Source organism: Myotis yumanensis, unplaced genomic scaffold (genome assembly GCF_028538775.1).
Source record: "Myotis yumanensis isolate MYYU_CA2020_CCGP unplaced genomic scaffold, mMyoYum1.0.hap1 SCAF_12, whole genome shotgun sequence".
Taxonomy (NCBI): Eukaryota; Metazoa; Chordata; class Mammalia; order Chiroptera; family Vespertilionidae; genus Myotis; species Myotis yumanensis.
The window spans coordinates 22,283,248-22,290,852 of NW_027223763.1; positions in this window are offsets into that span (position 1 = coordinate 22,283,248).

Genomic DNA, 7,605 nt, shown 5'->3' on the forward strand with positions numbered 1-7,605 from the left:
AATGTTATATTAAGTGTTAAAACCTTAAAAAATATTTTTGATACAATTTCCAAAGTCAATTTCACACTTCCTTATTTTCTTTGCAACAAAGAATGAAACCTGATTTCAGATTTTTAAAACTCAGCTAAAATTAGAAATTTTCATATTGTAATTACTGAAATACTTTATTTGGAGCCTATTCAAATATGTAATGGTGATTGTCTTCTGTCTAGGTAGCTGTAACCTATTAAATGTTTTGGTTCTAAAATACTGCTATTTTTATAACTTTTTGTTCATCTTTAACTAGGAAGCATTAAATTATTATTCTTTTCTGCTTTCAATATATCTGTGGTAAGCTTCTTTCCAGAGACCTTCTGATACATGGGATCTAACTGCTTTGGACTTGGAACCAAATAACTGATTTTAAAAGCTGTTTGAAAATTAAATGTAAACAATGTCTGAGTCAAATATTCACTGGTAATATAGAGCTACAATTTTTCCTCTGTCTCAGTGGCTCTTTATCCATGAAGTATGTTGCTGATCCAAGAGGAATTTGTTATTAATCTACCTTGTTATTAGATTTACCTTTAAGATGGTTTTTATATTTGAAATTTTTTTTTGTTAACATGATTACAGATGTCCCCCACTTACCCCCTTTGCCCACCTGTACCCAGCCCCCGCCCTCAAGCCTTTACCATACTTTGTGTCCATTTCTATGCATATATGTTCTGTGGCTAACCTCTTCACCTTCTTTTATCCAGTCCTCTCCCCCACCTCCCTCCCTTCTAATATTTGTCAATCTGTTTCATGTATCCAAGCATAATGGAATATGATTCAGCCATAAAAAAAGAAGGAAATCTTACCTTTTGCAAAAGCATGGGTGGGCCTGGAAAGTATTACGCTAAGTGAAATAAGCTAGTCAGAGAAAGACAAGTGCCATATGATTTCACTTATATGTGGGATTTAATGAGCAATATAAACTAACAAAGTGGAGACAGACTCATGGATACAGAGGGGAGGGAGCTGGGGCCTGGGGTGAGAAGGGTGTAAGGGTTAAGCAAAGAAAAAAAAAGATTCATGGACACAGATAATAGTATGGTGCTTGCCTGAGGGAAGGGGCATTGGGGGGAAATAGAAGAGAGTAAAGGGATAAATGGTGATTGAAGGGGACTTGACTTGGGGCAGTAACCACACAAAACAATATATAGATGATGTAGAATTGTATACCTGAAACATATATAATTTTATTAACTAATGTCACCCTAATAAAGTCAATAAAAAATAGATCATCAGAACAGAACAAGAGGCCCAAAACGGAACTATAGAAAAATGGTCAATTAATTTATGTGAAAAGTAACACTGTAGTGCAGTGGTGAAGGGCTCTTTTCAATACATGATGTTGAGGCAAATAGTATTCATATAGTAAAAAATAAATCTTGACTTTTGTCTCATACCACACAACAAAATTAATTCCAGATGGATTGTATATGTCTTTATCAAAGGTAAAAATGTAAGGCTTTTAGAAAGTAAGGTAGGGGACTTGAACTAATTAGGATATTCTATGAATAGAAAATAGGATAGAAAAATGGATAAAATTGTGATTCTTTTAAGAAGAGTAAAAGCCCAAGTGAGTTAAGGTTGGATAGGTAATGTAAGTATCTATTGTTATGTCAGTGTTACATTTATACAATGATCCTATATAATAAAAGACTGATATGCAAATAGACCGAATGGCAGAACGACTGGTCGCTATGAGCATACTGACCACCAGGGGCAGATGCTCAATGCAGGAGCTGCCCCCTGGTGGTCAGTGCACTCCCACAGGGGGAGTGCCGCTTAGCCAGAAGCTGGGCTTATGGCTGGCAAGTGCAGCGGTAGTGGCGGGAGCCTCTCCCCGGCCTAAGCCGTCCCAGCTCCTGGACCACGAGAGGGCGCAGGCCAGGCTGAGGGATGCCCCCCCACTTCCCCTCCCGCCTGAGTGCACAAATTTTGTGCACTGGGCCTCTAGTGCAACATAATAATCATAAAATTTTAGTGGCATACCAAAATAAACATTTATTAAATTCTATGAGATAAATAGTTTATCTGGGTTGGAGCCAGGTGATCTTTGCTAGATTATCTTTGTATCTCAAATCAGCTATGTGTTGGCTTGTTTTGGGACTCCCTAATTTGTTGAAGATTGACTGACAGCTGGCTCACCTAGGGTGACCCAATGCCTCCAGCTGGCTAACTTGGACATATTCTCATGACAGTAGCAAAGATGGAAGGGAGAGGGCTAACTTAATTGTGCAAGTGCTTTACAAGTTTCTACTTGCATTATATAACCAAACCAAGTCATGTGCCTAGGGCCAAAATCAGACTAGATAGACCTAGGAAGAAGCAAATAACCAGGGTCACTAATGCAATTAATGGACCACAACTGTATAAGATCACTTAGCTAATTGTAGTTGAGCTAAAGTTTAATCCATAACTTTAAAAACATTTATTGATTTTAGAGAGGGAGGATGAGAGAGAGAGAGACAGAGGTAGAGAGACATTGATATTAGAGATATTTTGGTTGGTTGCCTGCTGTATGCACATGAACTGGGGATCGAAACTGAAACCTAGGTCTGTGCCCTGTCCAGGAATCAAACTTGAGACCTTCCATGCACGGGATGATGCTCCAACAAACTGAGCCACACAGGCCAGGGCTCAATCCATAACTCTTTTACTTTAAGTCCAATACTCATTCCAATGAATTGCACCATCAGGTATCCTATCTAATAAAAGAGAAACATGGTAATTAGCCGTACGACCGCTACCATTCCCATTGGCTAATCACTGAGATATGCAAATTAACTGCCAACTAAGATGGCGGTTAACCGCCAACAAAGATGGCAGCTAATTTGCATACTGCAGGCAGGATGGGACAGCGCCATCCTGCCTGCCCCTCCGCCATCCAGGCCTGCTATCTGTGACCTGGATGGCGGGCGACCCATGTGCGACCCGACCCAGGGCTGGCGGGCGTGACTGCAGCGGTCCGCCCCGCAGTCGCCGCCTCCCAACCTGCTCTCCCGCGGCAGATCGGGTCTGGTGGGGTGGGGCTCCGCCCATAGTCACCGCCCCCCAACCCGCTCTCCCGCTGGGACATCGGGGCTGGCTGCAATTCACCACCAGTCACGCCCCCAACCGGCCCTCCAGTGTTTGACCCAGGCTTCCGGGGACAGTGTGGCTGTCACCCCAGCTTCCTCATCACAGCTGAGGAAAGGGCAAATAGCAGTATTAAAATATTTCCTCTAATTAATTCCCTTTCAATGTGCATGAATTTCTTGCACCGGGCCACTAGTCCTATATAATAAAGAGATAATATGCAAATTAACCCTCACACCCTCACAAGATGGCTGACTACAACCAAGCTGGCAGGGGGGTTAGTGAGGGATGACCAAATGACTGAACAAGCAGGCTGCATGGGGAGACCAGGCCAGCAGGGGGCGTGAGTGAGGGAAGACCAAACGACTGATAAAGCAGGCTGCATGGGGTGACCAGGCTGGCAGGGGGGTTAGTGAGGGATGACCAAACGACTGAACAGCAGGCTGTGTGGGGCGACCAGGCTGGCAGGGGGATCGTGAGGGGCAACCAGGCCAGAAGAGGGGGCACTTAGGGGCAACCAGGCCAGCAGGGGGGCGGTTGGGGGCAGTACGAGGTGACCAGGCTGGCGGGGGGGGGGGAGTTAGGAGCAACCAGGGCGGCAGGGAGGGGGCAGTTGGGAGTGACCTGGCTGGCAGCAGGGGGCAGTAAGAGGCAACCAGGCCGGCAGGGTGGGAAGTTAGGGGCAACCAGGCAGGCGGGGGAGGTGCAGTTGTGGGTGACCATGCCCGCAGGGGGGAGGCAGTTGGGGGTGATTAGGCTGGCGGGGGAGGGGGGCAGTGAGGGGCGACTAGACCAGCGGGGGGTAGCAGTTGGGGGCAACCAGGCTGGCAAGGGGGGCAGTTAGGGGTGACCAAGCCAGCAGAGGGGGGAAGTTGGGGGCGACCAGGCTGGCATGCAGAGGCAGTGAGGGGCAATCAGGTTGGCGGGGGGCCAGTTAGGGGTGACCAGGCCGGCAGGCAGGTGAGCAATTAGGAGCCAGTGGTCCAGGATTGTGAGAGGGATGTCCGACTGCCAGTTTAGGCCCAATCCCGGGAATCGGGCCTAAACCAGCAGTCGGACATCCCCCAAGGGGTCCTGGATTGGAAAGTGTGCAGGCTGGGCTGAGGGTCCCCCCCACCTCGAGCATGAATTTTGTGCACCGGGCCTCTAGTCCTATCTAATAAAGATAGAATATGCAAATTGGCCATCACTTTGCAACAAAGATGGCAGAACCCACAGCCAATAAGGAGGATATATGCAAATTGACATGACAAAGATGGTGGCGGCCGGTCTGGGGCACAGGTGTTCTGCCCCGCCCCGGCTGCTCTGGGCCTCTGGGCAGTATGTGAAGGCAGAAGGTGGCTCCGGGCTGGAGCAAAGGCAGAAAGGCGGCTCTGGGCCAGAGCGAAGGCGGAAAGGCAGCTCCGGGCCCAAGCGAAGGCGATGCTGGCAGCCAGGGGAAGGAAGGCCTATTCTTGCACGAATCTTTGTGCATCGGACCTCTAGTTATTATATAATCTATAAAGAATCACAAACATTGCACTAGGAACTTAGTTTATACAAGGAGCATTTGATAGTAATAGCTTGTCTGATTGATCAAAGCTCTGTCTTCACTTGGCAGCCATTTAAAAGCTCACTAAGGATGTCGTATCTTCTATTACTCAGGAAACTGAGATATTTGGAGAGATTTCTGAAAATAAATGAGTCACTGTAGAAGCTCAGAAGCCATATGGGAAGGCATTTTTACAGTTCTATTAATTGCAATGTTTTCTGTATAATTCAAGGGCAATCTACAGAATGAATGAAATAGGCAAATAGTCTCTTCCAGTTCTGCTTACTCAAATGCTGCTCAAGAAACAGGTCTTTTACTGGGCCAAATGACTTAAAATAATTTTTTAAAGTTGCCCAATTTATTTTGGTTCTGAACTTGGAGAATCACACCCTTGGGAACTGGAAAGTTTCTTAACTTTATGTTTCTGAATCACAATATTAAATTGTTAAGGGAGTTGGAAGGTCCCTAAGAGCAACAAGAGATAATAGTAGTATTAGTTCCATGGGTAACTCTTTGGAATTTTTTTGGAGCAGATCATAGGTAGTGATTTTGGCAGAACAAATCTTCATGTCATGACTTCTCTTAGGAAGTTATTTTTAAATTTTTAATTAATAGGAACTATATATGTTGAGACTTTGTGAATCAGGCAAGATTTGGGTTGAATTTTTGCAAACTATGAATATCCATATTGCTTCTCACTGCAATATTTTGAATAAAAATACCTCTGCATAGCTGACTTGAATATAGTTTTTGAAAAGTATTATTGCAATTTAAAACATTCAGAATCTTTTGCTCTTTGGAGCCCTGCACCAGATTCAAAAGAGACTGTGCTGAAGATAACTAAGTCTAAATGTTGAAGCATACATTGACCAAAGGAAGATGCTCATCACAAATGCTGAGGTAAATGGACACTGACATTATCCATCTATTTTTTGTATTCTTGGATTTACAGAATTTGTTAATGAGTCTCAGGTAGGCCAGGAAACCAGAAGAGAGACACTTTAAAAAAGAAGTACTTTAAAAAGAAGTACTAACTAGTAGGAAAATATTGAATTGAAGGAATGAGTCATGAATATACAGAGTGGATCAAAAGTAGGTTTACAGTAGTGAGTGCACAAAACAAAGTTTATTCTTATATTATTTTTATTAATTATTGTATTTTCTTTTTTTAATATAAAGTACATCGTGTTGTATATACCTGAGATTTACTTTTTCCACTTATGATAAAATTGCTAAAATTCATCCCTACATTTTATCCATCTGTCACTTAGGTAAATCTAGTCTTCTGGATTGGTGTTCTAATGTATTATTTTCCATATGCACAACTGTAAGCCTACTTTTGCCCCATCCTGTAGCATAGAATTTTTAGCATTATTATGCCCTAGTTTTTCTCATTTATCTTAAACATTTCATTAAACTCCTCCAAGCATCTATCAACTTTAAAATGTGATGCCAATAAATTCAATAAAAATGAAAAAAAAAAACCAACAAAAAAATTGAGAGGGTTGGATTATAAATTCTCCAAGTCTACTTTGGCCTTGATATTTTAAAGAGGGGAGTTTGCAGGAAAACATTTAATTATTTTAGCACTGTAATCAGAAGTCATATTTAGAGAAAGAGAAAATATCTAGACTCTGGCAAACATGTGAGATAAGGGTAAGGGAAGGAGTGGGGACTCAATATGTATGAGAGAAGACTTCATTGTTTTGTTTCTGAAAGGGAGGGCAGGAGAGTGGTGGAGAGAGTGAAAGAAGAGGGAAGACAGGACCCAGAGCTGGAGCAAGAAGACTGAATGCTGGCTGGGGAAAGACCGATAGAGAAACCCTCAGTGGAAGTAGGGGTGTGTGCTGCCCAAAACGGACTTTAGAGACCAGAAATGTCTAACATTCACCTTCCTGGTGAATCAGTAAAGTGTTTATATTAGCCTATGGATTGTTGGTTGAAATTTTAATGGGTTATGAAAAGGTGCAGAGTTATTTTATCTGAGTCAGTGTGGGCCAGCATTGAAGCAGCATAGAGGTAATTATGGTTCTGGAGGGCAGGGAGGCCATGAAATCATAGACCCTTGTGATTGCCAGAAATTTTAGAGAAGCCTTGGAATTGGAGGGGGTGGTGGAGGGAGAATTTAAAGGAAGTTAATCTAGATCTCTGCTATGTGCACAAGGGAGGAATGATTATCCTCCTTGTATAGATTAAAAAACCAAGTTTCACCCAGCCTTTGTTGCTCAGTGGTTGAGCATTGGCCTATGAACCAGGAGGTCACGGTTTGATTCCCGATCAGGGCACATGCCTGGATTACAGGCTTGATCCCCAGTGTGGGGCGTGCAGGAGGCAGCCAATAAATGATTCTCTCTCATCATTAATGTTTCTATTTCTCTCTCCCTTTCCCATTCTCTCTGAAATCAATAAAATAAAAAATAAATTTAAAAAAGCATCATGACAAGATCCACTTTGGAAATGAGGCAGTGGGTCTGTCTTTAAAAAAGGAAGGAAGGAAGAAAGGAAGGAAGGATGGAAGGGAGGGAGGAAGGGAAGGAGGGAGAGAGGGAGGGAGGAAGGAAGGAAGGAAGACCAAGTTTCAAAGAGATCAAGTGATTTGCCTAATTTTGCACAACAGTAAGTAGCATGATTGGACTGAGAGCCCAGATCTCACACTCTGAAGGTGGTGCTCCATTGCAGAAAACGATTATTTGGAAAACATTTCTACTTCTATGAGTGCAAGTGGTCATTGTTTTTACCCGCCCCCCCCCCACACACACAATGTACATCAAATATTTAAAGATAAGAGCTCATCTTTATTTCTTAAGACAACTAGTTTTTTTGAATGTTGCACATAATTTATTGCAAAAGTAAATTACAAGTTGAGAAGTCTTCTGGCTTTTATGTTGACACAGAACTATAGCGAAAATGTCCTGTGGGAGTGCTCAGTGTCCACCCACAGGCAGGACGGTGGGGATGCTGAGTGT